At 53.1% G+C, this 22,037-nt stretch overlaps 1 protein-coding gene across 5 annotated transcripts in view; it reads right to left on the bottom strand.

Moving 5' to 3' along the window:
- Positions 1-22,037, bottom strand: part of Unc5a (unc-5 netrin receptor A) — a 60,868-nt gene that overhangs the window by 33,715 nt on the left and 5,116 nt on the right. The window lies entirely within an intron of this gene.

Below are 22,037 nucleotides of genomic sequence, written 5' to 3'. Positions count from 1 at the left end.
AATCAATAACACCTACTAACTGTTTAAGTCAATTTGAGTTGTGTTTTCTATCATATTGCAACCAGAAGATTATTAACTGAGAAGCTAGCTTGGCTAGAAAGTCTGAAATATGGGCAGAGAGGCAGAAAGATGAATCTGGCAAGGCAGATCAGAAAGGAACTTGAGTAAAGGACATGTCAATGGGGAGGCAGAGAAGGCTTTATTAGCAGAAGACTGGCTCCCTGGCATCTCGTAGCACTATCAGAACGAGCCTTACAATCCCCTGCTTTCTACCTCACTAGCCTCTTAAACAGAGTAGAATCAGGTTTGTTAATGTGGTAACAGTATTAGTCCACTTTTTGGTTACTGTAACAGAATATCCAGGCAGGCTAACCTTATAAAGAAAGGAGTTTTCTTAGTTGCCAGTTTTGTTTTTGTACTGCTGAGATTGAACTCTGGGCTTTGAACTTGCTAGGGAGACATTCTGACAGTGAGCCATATCTCCCCACCCCTTAGTCCACAATTGTGGAGGCTGAAAAAAAGTCCCTGGTTCAACCTCTGGTGAAGATCTCATGGAAGCTGGTATCTCAGTAGTTGAAGTGTGTCTGGGAACAACAGGTCAGGTCACCATCAGGAAACAGAGCGCTGGGGAGGGACAGCTGTGCTCTTTACAATCTGCCTTGTGTGGGAACCAAGGGGTCTGTGAATACTACTTTAACCTCATCTGACATCTTCCCAAACCCCACCTCTTAAAGGGCCTGCTACCCTCTTCACTACTACACTCAAAACCAAGCCACCAGCATGCAAACCATTGGGAACACTTGGGTCACATTCAACCATAGCAGCCACTTTATCACGGAAAGGATCTGAGAACTTTAGTGGGTGCCTACTGAATGAGAGTCTCCACCCTGGACGGCCCTTGTAAGTAACTTTCTCATGCAACAGTATCTGGCACACAGCAGGGGTGAATTCTCCAGAGAACTTTTAGGGGTGGCGACAGGGACCCCCTCAAGAGCTAGCAGAGGTCTTAGCAGGCAGAGCACTGGTCTAATTAAACTGGCTTTAAGAATGTGAAAGGGGGCGTGGTGGCGCATGCCTTTAATCCCAGCACTTGGGAGGCAGAGGCAGGCGAATTTCTGAGTTCGAGGCTAGCCTGGTCTACAGAGTGAGTTTCCAGGACAGCCAGGGCTATACAGAGAAACCCTGTCTCAAAAAAAAAAAAGAATGCGAAGCTGTCCAGGTGCTGAACCGCTGTCCAGGTGCTGAACCGCTGTCCAGGTGCTGAACCACTCACTGTCCATTGTACTACAGCACCAGTCCCGGCGAACTTCACAGCCAACTGACTCTGTGCTTGCTTAGAAAGAACTAAAAGCATCTTGGGAACCTGGGTGGGGAAGTAGACTCCATAACCTTTCTGTGTCTGTTCATCTCACTCCCAGAAGACCTTCTGCGGGAGACAGATAACCTGGCAGAAACCCAAGTAGCCTGTTTTCCCATCATGACTGTGTCTCCATCCTGGTGCATAAAGCTTTCCAGGATTGTAGGTCCCCAAAGGGCTCAAACAGCAACCCAATCCAGAAGCCTGTACTGGGGACTCTGGAGAAGCAAGCCAGGCAATAGGAAGGCAGCTGGAGAGACAGGCTGCACGCCAATAGTAGTCCCTGGAGAGCCTGGCAGGTCCAGTCCTCACTGTCTCATGGTGCACAGAGGGAGCGGTGGCCTCTCTGTGATGCTGAGCGGGAGGGAGAAGTCGGCACCATTGAAAGTGCAGGCAGGAGTGTTTGGCTGGAAAAACCCACAGGTTAGAGCTCCGCAAGGGGGCTAGAGTTGGGGTGGGGGTAGGGGTGGGGATGACAGGGTTCCACATTCGTGCTGGAGTATCCGTGGGGGGGCCAGGGGGTGGGGTGGGGAGGGGTCTCAGAGCAGAGATGAGCTGTGAGAGGGGAGGCAGCCCCATCAATTGGGAAGAGGCTGTGCGTGCCTTATTGCAGACTTGCACGAAGACAGTACAAGCAGGTAGTCATGGCTGCCCAGGCATCCTGCTCTGATGGGACTCCCTCTCTCACATCGTCTTCACGGGGCAGAGGCCTCCTCACATTCTAATTTTGCCCAGGAACCATTCTGGCTCCACAATCCACGAACTTATCTAAACCCTCCTGGAAGCAATTTATATTTCCGGTCTGTATCACCTCTAGGGGAAACGATTTTCAAAGTTTGTTCCCTGCCGAGTACAGCAGGGTTTCCTGTTACTGGTTTTAAAGCTGTCTTCTCCTGAGCTTGGTTGGGGGGCCGGGCTAGGGAGGGGGCTGCCTGTGAGGCAGCGATTTAGCCGAGGAGCAGAGTGGCCCCTTCTCGCTGATTTTGTAGACTTCTTCCATGTTTCCCCACAGACTCTTCTTCCTGAGCTAGTTCCAGGTGGACCAGGCTGAGTTCATGTACTGGTCTCCTTTCCACGGCAGCTGTCTCGACAGTCACTCAGCTTTCGGGGACGTCACCATTGCCTGCACAGCATCATCTCTGGGCTCTCAGATGCTCTCACATCTCTGTAAGGCCGGCTTGCACCGGCTTTCACTGCATCCATTCCACAGATGTGCAAATTGAATTACTACAGCACACCAGTTGATCTGTGACCGACACACCCCCCTCAACCCGGATGTACCTCCCACACTGGGCCACACAGCAGGCTACATCTGTCCTCAGCCCTGCGATGGGGGAGGGGGACATGGATAACTTCTTCAGCTCCCTTCTCATCCTGTCCAGTGCACTCCTGTCCTTCTGTGCCCCAAATTCCTTCCACCTAGACAGTCTCCATGATGTGACCCCGATCCAAACTCAGTGCGCCCACTGCCTCCGAGGTAGACCTCCCCTAAAGCCATCCTTCACTGGCCTGGCATTTTACCATCATCCAAAAGAGTTGAGATTTAACTGCAAAGTCCATGACTTTATTTGAGTGAGTGAGAAAGGGAGATGAGTTTTGATTCTTTGCCCAAAAGCACATCTCCCGCTTCTCCACCAAGCAGGCTGCTTGGCTGTCCAACCTTTTGTTTCTTTTCTTTCAGTTTGTCAGCTTTTTATCAAGGAGAAAACAGTTCCTTTGAATTCCAGATGAGTCCATTTCTGAGACATTTTTTCACAGGGCTGCCTCTATATTCCCACTCAGGTGCATGTGAAGTTATGCTCATGTCTACACCGCCCTCCTCCCCTCACTCAGCCACACATCTGCACATTGGGAGCTCAGAGCTGGCCTCTGCAGAGCCCAGTTAGCTCGTAGGTTTGACAGGAGGGAAGGAGCCGGAGCCAGGCAGGAAATGCCAGCACAGGAGAGAAACGCATGAGAGGCTATGGAGCATCTGCAACTATGGGAAAGGATCAGGGGCTCTCCTGAAATTTGGACCTCGGTGACTGGAGAATCTTGGATGAAGGCTGCTTCTGACTACCACAGGGGCCCAATGGCTGCTACCCAAGAGCATTTGTAGGGGACTTGCATACTGCATTGGCCAGTGGCCACTGTTGACAGGGAGAGACAGGACTGGCAGGAAGCCCTGAGTGGACCCCTGTCGGTTGGGGGGCTGGCTGTGAAGGGCAGGCTTTCTGGGCTGGCAGCAAGGTCACCTTCATCCATGGGCACATCCATCCCCAGTGCCTAGGGCCAGTGCCCACTTCTAGGTGTATAAGCCAGCGAGGCCCAATCCTCAGGCCCAAGTGCTGTGTGAGAACACCTGTCCTAAGTGACCCAGGCCAAACCTCACCTCTCCTTGACAGTGCTGCTCACAAGGTGAGGGGCTTGCCCACAAAGCTTGGGATTTCTGAATACTTCCATGAGATGCAGTGGCCGCTCAATGTCCCAAAGAGACGGTGACCCCCAGCCATGTCGTGCAAGTGCCAGAGAGGGCCCACACAGGACTGACTGTCCCCTTGCACCTTTGACATGCCTCGTGGCTGCTGCTTTGTTCAGTCAGCGTCTCGTTCACCACTGGCACACGACAGGCCCAGACTGACAGCAGCTCTGGCCCAGAAAAGAGAGGTTGCTCCCTCAGGAGCCTTCACAACAAATGCACAGCTCCTCAGAGACCCAGGAGGGAGGAGATGCTGGCAAATTGAATTGTAATCAGAGACTCCATCTCCCAGTGCACCCCAAGGCTTCTCTCTAACAGGCTGGGCTGGGATCACAGGAATGCAGGTAGAGGAAGGGAGGAGTGAGGGGAAGTGGAGAGCATCAGGAGACAGGACAGAAGGGGAGAGAGTGTTTAGCTGGCCCAGCAAGTCTGTCCCTAGCAAACTCTGTGCTGTTTCTTGCAGCTTTCACATCAAATCTCTCTGACTCCCCTTTTTCCTCTACTCTTGGCATTTTTTCTTCCCCTTAGGGTCCACAGAGGACTCAATAGAGAGATCTTTAAACGAATGGCCCCTCCCTGGCCCTGGGGAATATATTAGAGGCTGAAGCGATGGCCAAAGCGGGACAGTAATCCAGGGAAGACAGGGAGACGAATCAGGCAGGCTGGCCCACTAATGCCGTCCATGCATCACCACAGGGCCTGCAAGCAGAGAGACACTTCTCAGCCACAGGCAGGACAGGGACAAGAGGGGGTTGGGGGACCCTGTCTCAGCTTCTTTGTTCTCCTCTGCATGCCTGACAGCGTGTAATTATTTCATGTCTTCATCTGTTCACTGGGGTGTTGCCTGTCCCCTGCACTTGACTATCAGCTCTACGAGGGCACATGTGCAGCGGTCGCTGGACATCCTGGCAGCCCGGGCAGGAGGCTCAGGGTCCAGAGCAGACAGCAGCACTGCCGAGCACGTGCTGAAGACATGAGTGGATGCATGAAAGAACAGGTGGGCAAGCTAGTAAACTGGTAAGTGAAGCCGTCCAGGGCAAGGCCACAGGGAGCAGAAGCCAACTCCGAGGAGGCCTGGAGAAACCCTGCCTGCTCCCGCACAACAGCACAAGTGGTCTCTCCAGTCGTCTGGTCTTTACTCCAGATAGCTCACTGTTCCCTGGCCTTAGCTAGGACCTCGGTTCCCGATGGCAGATTCTCCTGCCAGGGGACTTGAGCAGGTGTGTGTTGAGAGAGGACAGTCTGCCCCAGGCCCATGACCTTCCCCTTCCCCAAGGTGAGCAAGCCCTGCTGTCCTTTCTGGCTGGTGCTTTCTCTCTCCCCTCCCATCCTCCACTGGCTGTCCACTGTGATCTTTCTAAAGAACGAAATTGCTTCAACAGCTTCCATCGTCTGTGGAAAGGATGTCACATCCTGATATGCAGGCAATGGACTTGTACAACATGGATCCTGCCGATCTTCACAGCCTAAGGTTACACACTGGTACCGTGGTAACATGATAATGGAGGGCCACTGTACCCATTCTATGGGTGAGTAAAAGTGAGGTATAATTAAGCAGTTAAGTGGTAAAACTCCAGGTTCTACAGTGATCATAATAAAAGTGTGGTTAGAGTCAAAATGAAGCCAGGTACACAGCTCCTACACAGTAGGAGGATCACTTGAACCCTAGAGTTCAAGGCCAACCTAGCAACATAGCAAGACATCATCTCAAAAATTAAAAACAAAATCAAACTTAGCCAGGCATGGATTCTCTCCCTTATACTGTCCTGAGCAAGTCCCAACACTAACCCGGTTAGTCCTCACATTGGCACTTCCGTGCAGACTTAGCCTGACCCTTGACCTCTCTGAGCCTCTGTCTTCACATCTGTAAGATGGGCCCACACTCACAGTCCTCTTCAAAGCTCCATTGTGAGGCCTCAATGAATAAATGTATGGACATGCTCAGGGCAAAAGAGTGTTATCAGTTCTGGGTCCGAACACGGCGGCCGTGGCCGCTGGGGAAGATGCTGTGTGTAAATGAGAACTGTACAACATGGGTTGTGGAAGGCCTTTGAGGACTTCAGCCAGGAAACACTCATCAGTGACCGGGACCTTGGCGGGACAAGTGGGAGAGGGGAAGCAGAGGCAGGATGGGCTTCTAGGGCTTCCAGGAAGGACGCCCACAGAAGAAATCCACTATGGAACCAGAACATCATCCAGGCGTGGCGAGGAGCAGGCCTGCAGAAAGGCCATCGGTCTATACCCACACAAGCACTTCTTCATGCAAGTGGCAAGAGGTGACAACCCAACAGTCTTCCTTTTCAAGGGATGCTGGGTCCCTGGGCACTTGCTTGCTGGCTGCAGGCTCTCCTGAGAGGAGAAGGCAGGTGTCCCTGCCATGTTAGACAGCCAGGTGATGGGCAAAGGGGGTGCCCGGTGCAGGAATGGAGGTAAGGAGGGGGTTTAGAGATTCCACACTGGTTGATAGAAGTTGCCAGCTGCATCCACATAAATCGTGGCCTGGCACAGGCTGGCGTCCATTAACATGAAAGATTCCATCACGCGTTACAACCTCCCTGTCTTGTACGGCGACAGCAGGTAATTAAAACAATAATTGTTTTCTGATGTTGCTTCTGCCGAATGATAAAAGCTTCCAGTTATTTTCCTTTTGCTGAGGGGTGGGAGTCTGGGATGTGTATGTGTGTGTGTGTGTGTGTGTGTGTGTGTGTGTGTGTGTGTGTGTTTGTGAGAGGGGCTGACCTGGGGACACATAGGGTGGGGTCAGAGCCATGGGAGTTTGGGAGGTAGAGAAGGGTACAGAGCCTTCTGCCTGGTTGTCACAAAAAGGCCTGTGGGGAGGAGCCTGGTTCACGCTCACACATATATGTGCAAGTATACATGTGCAAGCATGTGCATGTGCACATGCGCGCGCGCACACACACACACACACACACACACACACACACACAAAACTAGTCAGTACTAGAAGGCACACAGCCCTGCAAACATGTCCTTCATCCTTTTGGGGGCAGGAGAGAGCCACCCGGCTTAGAAGCCCCAGAAAAAAAAGAGGGGAAAATCCCAACCAAGAAGGATGTCAACCACAGACAGAGGAGATAGTCTGCTCACTGGGGAACCTTTCTCAGTGGCTCTTGGTACACCCAGAGAGGGAGGCATAGACCACCTTGGAGTGGAGGTGGTGGAGAAGAGAGAAGGGTCAGGGTCTGTGAGAACCAGCCCATTAACATATCTGCTTCCCACAGATCATCCATCACCCACCCACCCACCTACCCCCACACACATGAGCATCGAGCAAAAAAGCCCACTGTCCCCGTCCTCGAGAAACTTCAGCTTCAGTGGAGAGAGGTGTACAATACAGAAGGAAGCAGTGCAACTAAGAAGGCCCTCCCCGTTGCTGATACCATCACGAGGAAGCTATGACAGAGAAGGACGGCTGTGGGTCTGATGTGACGTTGGTGCAAGGCGGAATTGCCATGGAGGAATGGAGAAGAGGAAGCCCAAAGCTCTGGTTCCAGGCCTGGATCTGAGGATGTGTCCTCATCCTTGGGCTCCACCATCTTCACTCTGTCACCCTGCTACCCACCTGCCTGCCTGCCTTGGCCACACTCAACCCCATGCCCAGGAAGCTTCGGGAGGGTGGAGTGAGAACTACTTACACAGGCAACTAGGCTATCATACCTGGGGACTCCCTCACCTTCCCCTCTGCTGCCCGGGAGGCCTCCAGCATGGCACTCTAATGCCTAAGACAAATACTTCTTAATCATGAAAAAAATGAAATGCTTTCACGTGAAGATGCTAATGTATTCGTGATCACAGCCTTGTACTGACAAATTAGCACCAGTATTGTTGGTAGCTACATTTATCCTGGTGATGAGAAACATGTGTGTGTGTGTGTGTAGGTATGTGTGTGCACATGTGCACATACACACACAGAGGAATGGAGGGGTGGAGAGGACAGCTCTTGGCTTGTGGGGGTGTTGCCGAGGAGGGGCAAAGGGAGGCCCAGAAATCAGACAGCTCACTGTAACCTCACTGTCAGCTAGTCTTAGCTGTCCCTACGGGCCCATTCTGCACCATGAAGCCTATACCAAGCAGGGCTGGTTGGCCTCCCTCGCAGGCAGGCCACCCGCAGACTCTGGGACCAACAAAGGAGTGCACTGTGAGATGAGAAAAACACTTTTACAAGAGTTCAATGTTTCGAAGATAGGCATCGGGGTGTCGAGAAACCGGAAGCCCATGCATTGCTGGTTGGGAGTATAAAGTGGTGCGGGTGACGCTGTGTTTCCTGAGCCCGTTCAGTGCAGAGAGCCACCTGACCCAGCAACCCCACTCTAGTGTGCCAGGAGAATGGAAAGCGGGTATTTAAGCAAACACTGGTATGGAAATGTTCAAAACAGCATGGCCTGCAACAGCCCAAGGTGAGAGCCAGCAATAAATAGGCCAGAGACCGGGAGGCTGGCGGCTTCCTTTAGACCTCTGGGTGATTTTCTTTCACCTCCAGTTATACAGAAAAATGAAGCTAGGATTTCAGAGCAGAGTATTAGTGAAAAATCACAAAAAGAAAGGGAGAAAGGGAGAAAGAGAGAGAGAGAGAGAAGGGAGGGAAGGGGGGAGGGGAAGGGATCTCCATCCCTGTATAGTAGGAAGGGTTCCTAGAAGCAGGACTGGGGACGCTCCTCTCTCGGGACACGGGACACGTGGCTCTCAACTCAGGTGCTCTTTGGCAGTGTCTCTCTCAGCACACAGGTGCTCAGGGTCTTCTGTCTTCCCTCCTCCCCCCTTTTCCAGCCCCCTTGGCAAGTGTGTTCCCTTCTCTCGTGACCTGACTTCTGACCTCTGCTTCCCTCCTCTCCCCACCACCTCAGGCAGCTGCATAGCTCAGTGCTCTCTGGGGAATTTAGTCCAGTGACAGCTGTGACAGTCTGTAGAGTCCTCCTGGCTGGTGTGGAGAGCTCTGTCCCCATGGCCCCCCACCCCCCGGGGCCCTCTGGCCTTCTTTCTCCTTAGCCTTCCCTGCCCACCTTATTTCTGTTTTGTTTGGTAGGAATCCCCAGGTGAAGTTTATTAAGGTGGGAAATGCCTAGGTGCCACTAGCTACACAGAATTTCATTGGTTTGGTTCCTTCCCTCTCCCATGTAGAAACTGTTCTGTGTCACCCACACCAGTCACTGCTCTGTGGTGTCAGAAAACAAAATCTTGTTTCTTTAAATGCACTAGGGCTAGCGACACGGCTCACTTAGTAAAGATGCTTGCTGTGGACACCTGGCTAGCACACAGGACCGTGGTTGGCATGGTCCCATTTGCATGACGTCCCCGTGGGCAGGTCCAGAGAGACTTAAAGCAGGGCGCTGTTTGTCAGGGGTGTGAACATGGAGGAACAAGAAATGGGTGGCAGATGGGGTCTCATTGGGAATGACAAAAAAAATCTATCTGACAGAGATGGCAGTCACACTGTGTGTGTTCCAAGTGTCATCTGACTGTGCACTTTAATTTTATGTGAATTTCACATTAATACACACACGCACACAGTCTGACTTCACTATACCTCTGTAATCTATTTTGCATGTTGGTATTTGATCTGAGGAGGCAGGGAGACAGCAGGCACCCAGACCTCTGCCTGGCATTCCATAAGCCCCAAGCCTGGCCTTCCCCCTGCACCCACGCCTGCCCTCTGCCATCAGCCCTGCCCGAGGTCTAGTGATCAGCTCTACACATCCCAGGCCCAGGCCCTGGCCCAGGCCCTTCCTTCCGTTGCATAACCACAGCAGAGGAGTGTCTGGCCCTGGGCTCAAGCTGTGACATAATGCAGGTCTTCTGATGTTCTTAAATCGGTTAACAAGATCAGATGTGGCCCAGAGGAACTCTCAGTCACTCTGATTCTCCACTGTGCCTTTCCGGAAGTCACGGCGGCTGTGAGTATCAGCGAACACAGATGAGAGCTACTGACCAGTCTCTCCATTCACACAATTTCACGTTCAGACCAAATGCTGCACCCCGCAGTTGCCGCCCCTCGTCGGTCCCTTCTCAGCTATGATGCTGTTCCACAGGGAAGTCTTCCTGGATTGCTCACTCTCACCTGTGACCCTGACTCTAGAGAGCCACTCCCACTTAGCACGCCTGTGGTCCTGTGGCCCCTCTGCCTACCTTCTACCCAAACAAAACCATTTCACATTATCTTACTCTGCTCGTTTGGGATTGGCTCCAACCTCATGGAGTCTCCCAGGGAGGGGAGCAGCGGCCTTGCTCCCTGTACTACTGTAGTGTCTAACTGAGTGCCAGGCGCACAGTAGGTGCTCAATATACACTTGCTTAATGGCCCAGCCCTGTCCTTTCTGTCCATTCTGTCTTCAAAAGAGCTGGAACTGGGGGCTGGCTCTGAATCCACCCCAGAGAGTATTCCGCAGCCATGCCTGGGCTTGCCACTCCGGCTCTGTCTTCATCTGAAGCCCGAATGACTTCCATCCCTTCTAGTCCTGATATCTTTCCCTTTCTTTCAGTTCCCAGTGGCCTCTATATCCACACACACCTTCCCTGGCTCACTAAGATCTCCTCCAACTCCTCCACAGTCCCCACTGATTGCTCTTTGACCTTCAGGCTTTCTCAGAACCCCGGCTCTTCCTCAGCAGCGGCCGGTCCCCCCAGGTCCTCCTGAGAACAGGATCCAAGATCGCAGCACCCACCACCTGCTTCTTAGGACAGGTCTCATACCTGCCTGCATCTCAAAGCCAGGCTCCGGATATCACCTGAACCCAACCAGGAGCTCTGGGAGCAGGAAGGGACTTGTGTGTGGCCCGCACACTTACACTGAGCGCTGTCCATAGAGTGGACGGGCAGCCTCAGTGTGACCCACCAGTGGGGAGAGCAAGGCATGTGGATGCATACGTGTGTGTATGTGTACAGGGCAGGGGTTAGACAGGGCAGGAGGCTGCCTAGGCAAATTAAGGACATGGGTCTGTGGGGATGTGCAAAGCCAGAAAGTGAATGTGGGAGAAGGCATTTGAGACCCTGACACATGGACAATGAAGGCATACAGAGCGGCAAATGGAGACACACGGGCCCTAGGGATGCCTACAAAAGTGACGGCCGAGTCCTAGCCAAGCCAGCAGGCTCACGGTGGCTCAGAGATTTTAAAAAAGATTGATTTTTTAAATTAAAGTGTGTGTAAGAAAGAGAGAGAGAGACAGAAAGACAGACAAAGACAGAGACAGATGTACACAAGAGAAATAGAGAGAGACAGAAACATACACAGAGACAGAGATGGAGATAGAGACAGAAAGACAGAGAGATCTGGAGTTACGGTTGTGAAGCTGTGCTGGGAACTGAACCTGAGGCCCCCGCAAGAGCAGCACACACTCTTAGCTGCTGAGCTATCTCTCCAGGCCCAGCTTAGATATTTTTGATGTACCAAGAGGAGCCTGTGATCGGATTCCCATGTGGACTCTCTATTTCTCAGAATGCAGCAGCTACTGTTGAGGGCTGAGCACCCTTACACGGGCTGCCCGGCCACCTCTGTGTGGGGACGACTTCTTCCTCCTGGATCTTGTATCAGTCCATTTAGGGGTGCATGGCACCAACACCCAGCATTTCACCCAGCATAAGTGTATAGCAGGAAGTTCCCTGATCGAGCTCCAGAAGTTGCTGGATCAGCTCACAGCACTGAGAGCTGCAGAGACCACTCTCTGAGGCCTCAGGGCCTCCAAGACGGTCTCCTGCTTCCCCCAACTCTCCCATGTTCTGGCCTCTCTCTACACATTGTATAAGCTCTTGCCACACAGGAGGAAATAATCCTGGCCCTCTGCCTCAGCCTGCTAACTCCTCTACTTCCAAGTCAGAAGGTTCTGATTGATGGATCCTAGGCTGTGGACCAATCACTGTGTCCAGGGTTCCTTCTGTGGTTTGGCTAGCCTGGGTCACATTCTTTACTGTGAGAGAATCGGGACACCCTAGCTGACAGTCCCACTGGAGCACACCATCAGAGGGGTGTGGAGGTGCTGTATGCAGAGAAAGTATGTTAAGAGATCTAAACAATGAGGAGCAGAGAAGTCCCCAATCCTGGGTATTGGCACATCACTGCAACAAGCCCAGCTCCCCGGGGGATTTATCTTCTCTAGACCAGCAGAGGCTGAGAGTGAATCTAGTGTTGCTCCAAAACCCCTTTCACTTTTACCACAGGGTCTTATTGAGGTCACCCACCCTCGCTCTTCCTGCTGAGTCCTGCTAGGGCCTTCTGCAAACATTCCCAGTGCCAAGGCCACCTCTGCCTTGCTTGTTAGGAAGACCTTTTCCCATGTGACTCCTCCCAGATATCCAAACAGCTACTCAGCACAGAGCAGGCCACTGTACCCCCCACCCACACGGGCCTAATCCACTGACCTCTGTGAACCAGCCTGGCTCTCCCTCCCCAGTCCTTAGGAGGCCTTCTCTCTTAGCACATGGCTTTAGGTTAGGCCCATGCTGTTACAACACCCAGCTTGGCCAGAGCCCCGTTACAGTTGCGCACATACATAGGCTACAGCCTGATGGGGTGAGGTGGGGTGACCACTGCGGATCCACAACTCTTCCCCACCCCCAGCCCAGCTCCCCGTCTATTTTGTTTCTGACACCGCTTCCCCAGGCTCAGAGCTCTGAATCATGTTTGTCTCCTCCCCCTCCTCGCCCCCCACCCCCATCCAGATGCAGCAGTGTCTCCCACATCTATCTCTCTTACTCCAGCCTCGCTGCCTGCTCACTGGGAAGGGAGGCTCTGTCATTTCTTGCCTGGATGACCGCGGCAGCCTCCCGGCTGGTCTCCTTGCCTCCAGCCTCTCTCTGCAGCCATCCATCCTCTGTGCACGGCCAGATTAATCTTCCTTAAACACTGCTCACTGCCTGTCACTCCCCAGCTCGAAGACATAGCCAGCTCTATTGCTTGCCGGCCCCCCACGGGCACCGTCTGCTCCGGCAGGCCTCTCTCACACAAGCCATCTCCAGGATGGCCTGTCCCTCTCTACTTCCTCCCACGACTCTCTGGCCGCCACAAGCTGAGATCCTGGCTTATGTGGCTCTCTGAAGCTCTAGGACATCAAATGGTTTGTCCTTTCTCAGCTTCCCTTGGCTCTTAAATGTGACGGTGGCGCTGCCACCTCTCTACTCTGCGATCCCAGGGACCAGACTTGGCTTCTAGGCTGTCACAAGTCAAGCCTGGCCAAGGCATTGTGCATGACTCATAATTCCTCCTCAGCTTTCGGTCCCGAGCCCCCACATGAGTGCTCGTTACCCCAGAATGAGTACCTTTCCCAAATGCCAGGCCTTGACACATTCTGCCTGTTTTGTCAAGCAAGACTCCCATCTCCCACACCCACCATCCAGTAGATGGAAGCTAAAGAGCAAGCATACATGTGTAGAGCTAGGGACACAGCCGAGGCAGTAGCTCATACCCACCAAACATTTGCTATGGAAGCACTCACTTGATGCTGGCAACCCTATTCGGAGAAGCCTTTATCATCTATTTTCTCGGTGAGGAAACTGAGTCACAGAGGGCTTATATAATTGATTTAACTCAAGCAGGCGCTGAACCCAAACCAGCACCCCCTGATTGACTTTTTATGCTTGGCACAACAGGAGAGGCTCCAGGCTGGCAGCAGTCAGGAGGCCCTGCAAGGAAGGTCTGGAGACCTTCTGCTTTTCTGTCAGCACGTCAAAGGGCTAGGGGTCAGCATGGTGTGCAGCTAGGCTGTACTGAAACCAGTGCCTCCAGGCTCAGAAGGCTGATTTCCACAAGCTAGCTGACACCACCTGGCATTTGAAATAGGCAGAAATATTTACACCAGGGACTAGAGAGACAGCTTAAGAGAACTTAAGAGGTCCAGAGGTCCTGAGTTCAATTCTCAGCAACCACATGGTGGCTCACAACCATCTGTAACGGGATCTAATGCTCTCTTCTGGTGTGTCTGAAGACAGCTACAGTGTACTCACATTAAATAAATAAATAAATAAATCTTTTTTAAAAAACTGAAATATTTAAAATAGATAAATAAATCTTTTTAAAAGATGAAATATTTACATTGGGAAAATTGTCTCTCAGCCATTCTGAGAACCTGTTGCTTACTGGGGAAAGAGCCATGACCACTCTTAGAAGCTGGTCTGGGTCTGAAGGGAAGGGGTCTTCAGAAGTCCAGATGTGTGTGAACTGGATCCCAAAGGACTGGAAGGTCTCTAAAAAAGTGTTGGTCAAAGCTATCTGAGTAGGCTCAGCTTCTGAACAACATGCCCAGCAGAAGCTAGCTAAGGGCAAGGCCACAGGAGAGGGATATTCGGGCATTGCACAGGGATGTCAGGGCGCAGGTCTAGCTGAGGATCACAGGGAATGCCAAAGGCATCCAGGGGAAGTGGGAGCTTAGAAGAAGAGGACCAAGAAAGGCAGGAAGCCCTGGCTAATCCACCCTTGGGCTTGGCTCCTTGCTGTAGTCAGTGAGGTTATGAAGTAAATGGACAAAGTAGATGGCTGTTCCCACCCGTGCCTCCTGGATAAGAAGCTTCAAGGGGTGGAAAAGCAGTTTGGATAGCAGGACGGTGGTAGCTTAAGCCCAAGCAATCTGCACCATCCTAGCCACCACCGGCTCACATGGGTAGAACATATGAATTGGACCAATAAAAGAAGACTAAAGCATTTGTGGGGTGTCTGAGGGAAAAGATATTCAATTTCTAGCCCCTCAGCCTGGACCTATGAGGATACTGTAGTCTTGGGAGTCCCTGGCAGCCACTTAGGGACCATGAAGGGAGAGGTTATTAGTGGTTTTAAAAAGCCAAAAGAACTGAGATGAAGGGTGGGTCTTATCACACTGTTCTCTTTGGATCCAGCCATGCCTGAGACCCTGGTTAGTCCTGACTTGTAGTTATATCTGCCATTAAATTCCCTATTTTTGCTTAAACGAGAGTTGACTTTTTCAATATTTGTCACAGATGCAACTTAAGCGTCCCACGCTGCTTGGTGCTGAGGTACTGTCAGAGTGACGAGCTCCCGGGAAGCGGGAGGAGCAGGGGAGGGTGCTCCCAGCTGCACTGGATGAGACATCCATGAGTAGGCTGGAGATGTGTCCTGGGAAGGGCAAACGGGGCAGGCAGGTACCCTGGCTTAACCTAAAAGGGGAAGCCATTTGGTGCAGTCCCAGAAGAAATGGCCCAGAAACATCTGGAGGAAGTTATGGAAAGGATTTACCTCATTATAATAAAGTAATTTTGAACAATCCCTTAGGCTTGAAGCTCCAGGGCATAGGTGAGAACCAACTCCCTAATTATAATCACAGCCCTGTGCCCTGGCTGGCCTTTTCCAGGTGTAAGAAATAAGGACACAGGACATCAGGCGGGATCAAGTGGCAAGATGTGAACTAAAAAGGAGGGGAGGGCCACACAATCCATGGCCTTCAGCTTCCTTCCAGCAGTGCAGGGAACACCAGGAAAGGCCCATGGGACAGGGACATAGGATGCTATCTGTAATGTGGTCACAGCTGCCATTGTCTGCAAGTACCCTCCGTAGATGGGGTAAACTAATCTACCTGATGGCAAGGTTTTGATGAGACCTCCAGGCAGAGCCTAGCACTTACCACCATCAGGAAGTCAATTCAAACAAACAAACAAACAAACAAACAAGTGGTGGTTATAGTCTACAGTCTCCTTCCTCTTCTCACTCTAGAGTTCTCTCTCAGCAGAGGGGAAAAAGCATTAGGAAGCCAGGCTTGGTGACACATGCCTTTAATCCTGGCAGAGGCAGGAGGATCAATGTGAGTTCGAGGCCAGCTTAATCTAGAGAGACAGTAACAGGAGAGCCAGAGATACATAATAGAGAAAGCCTGTTTTGTTTTGTTTTGTTTAAAAAAAAAAAAAAAAAAGCGTAAAAGCTCTAGCCTGGGGCTCCAGCCTGCCTAGAATGCTGGGTTTGGGAGCAAGTGGGGTGCTGCCTCATCTGCAAAATGGGAATGATGGCCTCCGCCTACACGAGACCCTTGGACTGTGGGAGGCATCCTTCTGCCTCAGATCTGGGACGACATTTCTCACCCCACGTCTAAGGGGTCGGGGCACAGAAGGTAGGGGACAGGGCTGTAGACCGGGCGGAGGCTGGACAGAACTCCCCAGGCGGCAGCCAAGCGCTCAGCCGGGAACTTGTTAACAGACCCTGAACAAAGAGCCGCTAATCCTGCGGGCGGCCGCGGGCGGGCTGGCGGGCGGAGGGATCCCGCCCCTTCCCGGCTCGGCCCCAGCTCGCCACGCATTAATTAGGCCGCGCGGGGCGGGGACTACAGCGCAGGCCTCCCGCCCGCCCGGACGCCGCCCGATGGGCGCGCCCCTCCCGCAGCAGCTAATTACATCCCGGGCTCTGGGGCTCACTGGCTCGGGCAACTGCGAGCCACAGCCGCCCACGTGTCCCGCAGCCTCGCCGGCTGCAGGAACCCCGCCCACCCCAGCCACCTTGACGGTCGCGTCGCGGGGAGGGGTGAACGGGTCTGGAGGCTGTGGGTCGGGTCACACAGCGGGCACGATCACGAGAGAAGGGGAGAAGGAGTGGGAAAGAAACGCAGACCTGGGGAGGATCTTCAATGTCTCGGCTTCGTCGGGCTCCGCCCCAACTAGGAGAGGGTGGAGTCTAATCGGGGGCTACTCCCCTTACGTGATACTGGGTGGGTATGCTAGGGAGGGACACCAAGAGTTCACTTTGCAACCTGGCTTTAGGGTCAGGGTGGGATACCAGGACAAGAGACCCCTTTTCAAGGTCCTTGCACCATCCCTCAGGTATGTCAATACAGGCAGACTCCCTAGCCCTTCCTTTCCCCAATCAGCCGCGTATTTGCCTGGAGCTCAAGGTGACCCTGAATCTTCTAGAGAGACATCCAGACTGAGGAGAAGCCCGGCTTTGGGGACTCGCCAGTCAAAGCGATGGCTCACCTCGTACTCCTGCCACGATCCAATTAGGAGGCAGGATTCTCAGGGTTCCTCCCCTACCAAAACAGGCCCAGAAGACTTTAGTCCCCCCTTTTTGGTCTTCTGTAAGGAGCAGCTGCCACTCAGGCTTCCCCAGAATCCACTGAGTCTCTCTCTGGACCCATAATCTTAAGCCAGGCTAGACTTGAGCCTGTCAGCAACCACACCTAAAAAGGGGGAAATGGCTTCTACATGCCCTGCCTTCAAGATCCAAACAGCAATGAAAAACAAGCCAACCCTATCCTGGAAAAACAGGACCCTCCCCTTAGGCTACCTCGATCTAGTCCCTCTGCTCTGTCCTCTCTAGACAGCCAGACTCTCCTGATTCCTACCCGAAAGGATGGAACCTCCTGCCCTACCTACCACACTCAACTGCTTCTCTTGGCGATGGCACAAAGATGAGTCCCTTAAGGATGAATGTTGCACACTGAAAGTTAAGAGGTGCAGGAAGGAGCACAATCCAGGGTGAGGATTAAGAGGCCATAGCGGGTGTCAAGGGCACAGGATCCTAGCAGCAGCTGATAAGGGATGGCTGTGTACTTGGCTATGTAAATTGGTACCCTTAAGTAACCCCATGCCTCCTGGCCCTGGCTCAAACCCAGTCCCCAGTGCTTGCCAACTCCCACCTCTACCAACTCCCCCAAGCTGCCTGGGATATAGTCAAAACCTTCCTGTGGCCTTTGACATCAGTGTCTGAAAAAGGGGGCAGGCCCTCAACACTAGCATCCTGACCTGGGAGTCCCTGTTAAATACTGGAGTTGTTCGGCAGCTGCAGCAGGACCCAACTTCCTTACTTTTCCATACAGCCACCTTTGGCTCTGTCCCACAACCCACCTGGCTCCCAGACAGCACAGCCAGCTTTTGCCAGGGCTGATGGTGTCTTAGGTAGGTGTGAAGGTGGGAGAGCCTGCAACTGTGTGCTCAGGCCACCCCAGGCTCCGGGGACAGTTGCCTGAGGCAAGCCATCAAGTTCAATCAGACAGCTTGAGTGACTGGTCCAACATCACACAGCAATCCGATGGCAGAGCCCAAACTAGGATTCACATCTGCCCAGGGATTATAGCCATAACCCGTATGTTAGAGATGAAGTCGGCATACGGTCCCAGGACATGACGAACCAAAAAGTGATGGCAAGAACCTGCCAAACAAAAGCCCAAGCACGATGGATACAGAGTACTGTTGTTCACATGAAGCCTCGTCTGTCCTGTGTCTGAGCCTGGGCCCTGCTGCAACCTAAGGCCCAACTCTTGTTCTAAGGCATTGTCTCCAGTGCCAGGGAAAAATGGGCAGAAGCAAGAAGCCCTGAGCACCTGCAAGATGCTGCAATGCACTTTGGGTACAGTTCACTACCATTAACCAAGGAATAAGAGACCCCATCTACGGGTATGGAAGCTGACTGGGAACTTACCGTTACTTGTCCAGTGACTTGAGGTATAGATTGCAAGACAACTCTATTTGCCTCTAATGCCCCTGCCCTGTTGTACATGGTAGAAAGAGTCCAGAAGTCCCCTAAGAGAAGAGGACCCTCACGGGCAGCAAGTAAGAGAAAGGACACTGGTAGGAATGATTATAGAAAGCTGAGCTCCCTCCTGAGTGGCAAGGGACACTGAGGCTCAGCCACCCAGTCTTGGGGTCAGAAACCACACTGGTGACATACATAGAAACCCAAATCTTGGCATCAACTCGATTTGCACAAGAAAATACTACTCTAAGGAAATCAATGTCAGGACAGAGATAGTACCCACTGGAAAATACCTGCAACAGACACGGGCACACTTTTATGGGTAGTTCCCTAACATGTACTTGCATCTACATATATGTGTGTCCTGGACATGGTGCCTGCCCCCATGGGAGGCCTGGCCTTACCAGCCCTGACTCTGACAGGGTGGGGAAGTTCACAGTCAGGAATAAGGATGGGCCACTGCTGAAGTGGATTAAATTCCTCTCTGCCTCCCTGCCTGATCTGCAAGCCCAAACTCCAACCAAGAACAGGAAGAAAAACATTAAACATTTGGCTGGCAGTGATTCAGAGCATTTCAGGGGCAGAGAGCATGGTATACAATGTTGCAGGCAATGGCTATATTGGGGAAACACTGGAGAAGGAACCTTCAGGACCAGAGGCTTCTGGCTTCCTTTAGCTTACCCAGAGCAAATCACTGAGCCCCGTGGAGGAGGAACTGGGGGTGCTTTGGGGGAGACCTCCAGCTCAAGGCTGGATAGATTGAAAGACTAGTAGCAATAAAGTGGCCCAGCCAGGATCAGAACAAAGCCAAGGAGCTAGGATGCCAAGCAGGGAGCCTACTATCAAGGCCAGGTGGCACCACATCCTGCAAAGCTGGAAACAGCTAGTCTGCTAGAGCTAAGCCCAGCAGCAGGCAAAGCCCAGCGATGCAGCCGACCTCTGGGTGCATCGATCAGGTGTTTCCTTCATTCCCCCATGCCCATCCCAGTCCAGAGCTAAGGCTCTACCTGTGGGCCCTGGAGAGCCTCACATTACGCTTCCAGAGACCTTCGGCTGAGGAGGGGATGAGTGCGGGGGGGGGGCACCATGGTGAGCCAGGTGGGAGACGGGAATGGGAGGAAGCTGAGAAGGCTAGGGACACAGCAATGTCACAAGTAACACTGAGCTTGATGACTTGGTGACAGATTAGATGTGAAGCGTGAAGGAGAGGGGAGAGCCAAGGGAGAGAGTAAAGTTCCCACCCCCTCTAGGCTGGGGTGAGGGAAGGCAGCAATGACAGGGTTCCTGGGAAGAGGGGACAATGGGAGCCTGGTGGCTTGGCATGAGAGGGCCTGGCGTTTGTGTGCACAGAACAGGTTCCTAGGTGGCAGCATTGGGGCCTTCACCTAAAAGGGCTGTGCACCCCAAGCTATAGCTTAATCCTGCAAGCCTGAGACTCGTGGCAGCACCAAGCAGGAAAAAGGATGTGACATGGGTCAAAAGTAGCTGCTCCCAGTCCCCAGACCTCTGGGTTGGAGCTTTTGCACCCAGGTCAATACTTATCCTGGCGTCCTGGAAGAAAGCCTTTTGCAACATGGGCAGAAGGGGGGGGGGGTAAGAGAGACAAATGGGCCAGGGAAAGGATCAGCTCTATCCCGAAGCATCTACAGCAGCCTACCCCACGTGCAAGAAGCAAGAACACGGTGCTCTCTGCCCCAGAGTGATGGCCTCCTCCACAGTCCTGTCAGCCCAGAGTGGAGGTGGGCAGAAAGTCCAGCAGCCCCAATGACGGGAACAGGGGTGGGCGGGAGAGGGACAAGGGCAATGTTCGAGCCTGGTGACCCTCAGCTCATACGTTCCAGGAGAGCCTGCCCCACCCCCCATTGCCTCTCCTCCCTAGCCATGGTACTGTCTAGGGGGCACCCAAGACAAGAAGACATGAAGGGTAAGGAGTTGCATGTGCCGGCCGGCTGTGTAACTGGCAGAGCATAAAAGGGACAATCTGTCACGGCAGGTGGGTGTCTGTGTGTGCAGGCGCAGACGGGGTATGCCCAGGTGCATTTGTGCTGAGGGATGGCTTTTGTGAGTGGTAGTGTGTAACGTTGGGTGACAAAGGATAGATAGGTGCTTGGCCTGGGGGGTGGGCAGAGTCTGCACTGGCTCAGCAGTCCTAAGCCACCCCCACCTTGCACGTGTGAGCGCACACACATACACACATCCAGCCATACCCCTCAAGACTGCCTGGTTGACCACTCTCCCCCCCCCCCCCAGCCACTCACAGACACATTTTTCACCAGCTGCTGTTGCCAAGGAACTGATAAGCAGATGCAGGGATGTAGTAGGGTCATGGCAGGGGCAGCCCTACCTAGGTATCTGTCCACACATGCCCAGAGCCTGTGTGGGGAGGGTGAGATGTGTTCTCTTTGAGAAGTAGGGCCACTCCTACCTCCATACCTTTCAGCAGCTCCTCTCACGGCTAGAGAGTTAATGCCCGAGACAGGCTCTAATCCCAGGTAGCTCTGAAGCACTCATGCCCACCTGTCTGTCAGCCCTGGGAAACCTCAGGCCAGCCCCCAACAGGTGTCCTGCCAATGGGCAATGCAGTTCTTCTTGAAGTGCAATCCTTCATTCCTGGTTTTAGTGCCCTCACCTACAAGTGTCTGTCGCCCCTGTCTGTAACGCTCACTGGTGCAGTACCATGCAACTACCACACGCATACAGCATGTTAGTACTCATCTGACCGTACACATGACAGCACTACCCATGCCACATCAGTGGTGCCCCCTGCCCCCATTACCCAGGACACATGTCAGTCCACACCATTCCCACCCAGGTGCTCACGTGGCAAAATGCAGCTCTGACCACACAGCCCCTCTCACACACATGCAACTCAGTAAACATTTCCTGGGGACCCATTCAGTGTCTGGCAGCACCTCCTCTGACACCCCCAGCTCATGACTATGGCCAGTCCTGCAACTCACACCCCTAAAGCTAACATATACAACATGAATACACAGCCAACAGCAGGCAGCCCAATCTGAGGGTTCGTCAGGATTAAAAGGGGAGGCCATTAGGAAGAAGGGCTGGTTAAAGTGAGGATTTAGGGTGCATTGACAGGGGAAGGAGGCAGAGCAGGGGGGACGAGGTAGAGGACTTAAGGGGCAGGATGGGGAGGGCAGTCGAGGCAGTGGTGGGTGAAGGATGCAGTACGCAGAGACTCTTCAAGGAACCAGCCATCGACCTTAATCATCTGGTCCTTGACGGAGCTCTCGTCTTTCTAGATTGGCAGTTCAGAAATCCACACCCTTAGGAGAAACTGGCCTTGCCAGCCTAGGGATCACCTCCCGGGAAGCAGGCTCTGGGGGCATCAAGCACCAAGAATTGCTCAGGCACCCTTCCCAATACCCAGAAGCTCAGCACTGCCAAATCCTTAGGGGCCAGGAGATTAGGGACCCCCACAGCTCGGTCTAGGTGCGGGCTTTGGGAGATTAGACAAAACCTCCCCCCCCCCCCAGGCCTCTCACGCAAGGAGGTGGGCTAAAAGGCTAGGTTATGAAGGGGCTGGTTAGGGTGGCCAACAAGACACGCGGGGAGACTGCAGGGCTGTGGAGTTTCTGAGAGGTTCTCAGAGCCCGCCAACCAACAGCCAACAGCAAACAACTCCCCTTCGCCCTCCTCTTCCCCCCTCCCACCTCCAGCAGCGAGGCCAGGAACCACAGGCCACCACAGGGGCCCCAGTGCTTTGACTACCGGCTGCAAGAGCTGAGGGCTGTTGGATGCCTCCACGCCTGAGTGTGTGCGTGTGCAAGCCTGTGTGTGGTGGGGAC

Source organism: Mus musculus, chromosome 13, assembly GCF_000001635.26.
Source record: "Mus musculus strain C57BL/6J chromosome 13, GRCm38.p6 C57BL/6J".
NCBI lineage: Eukaryota > Metazoa > Chordata > Mammalia > Rodentia > Muridae > Mus > Mus musculus.
The sequence above is the reverse complement of the archived record's forward strand: the minus strand, read 5'-3'. Positions and strand labels throughout refer to the sequence as shown.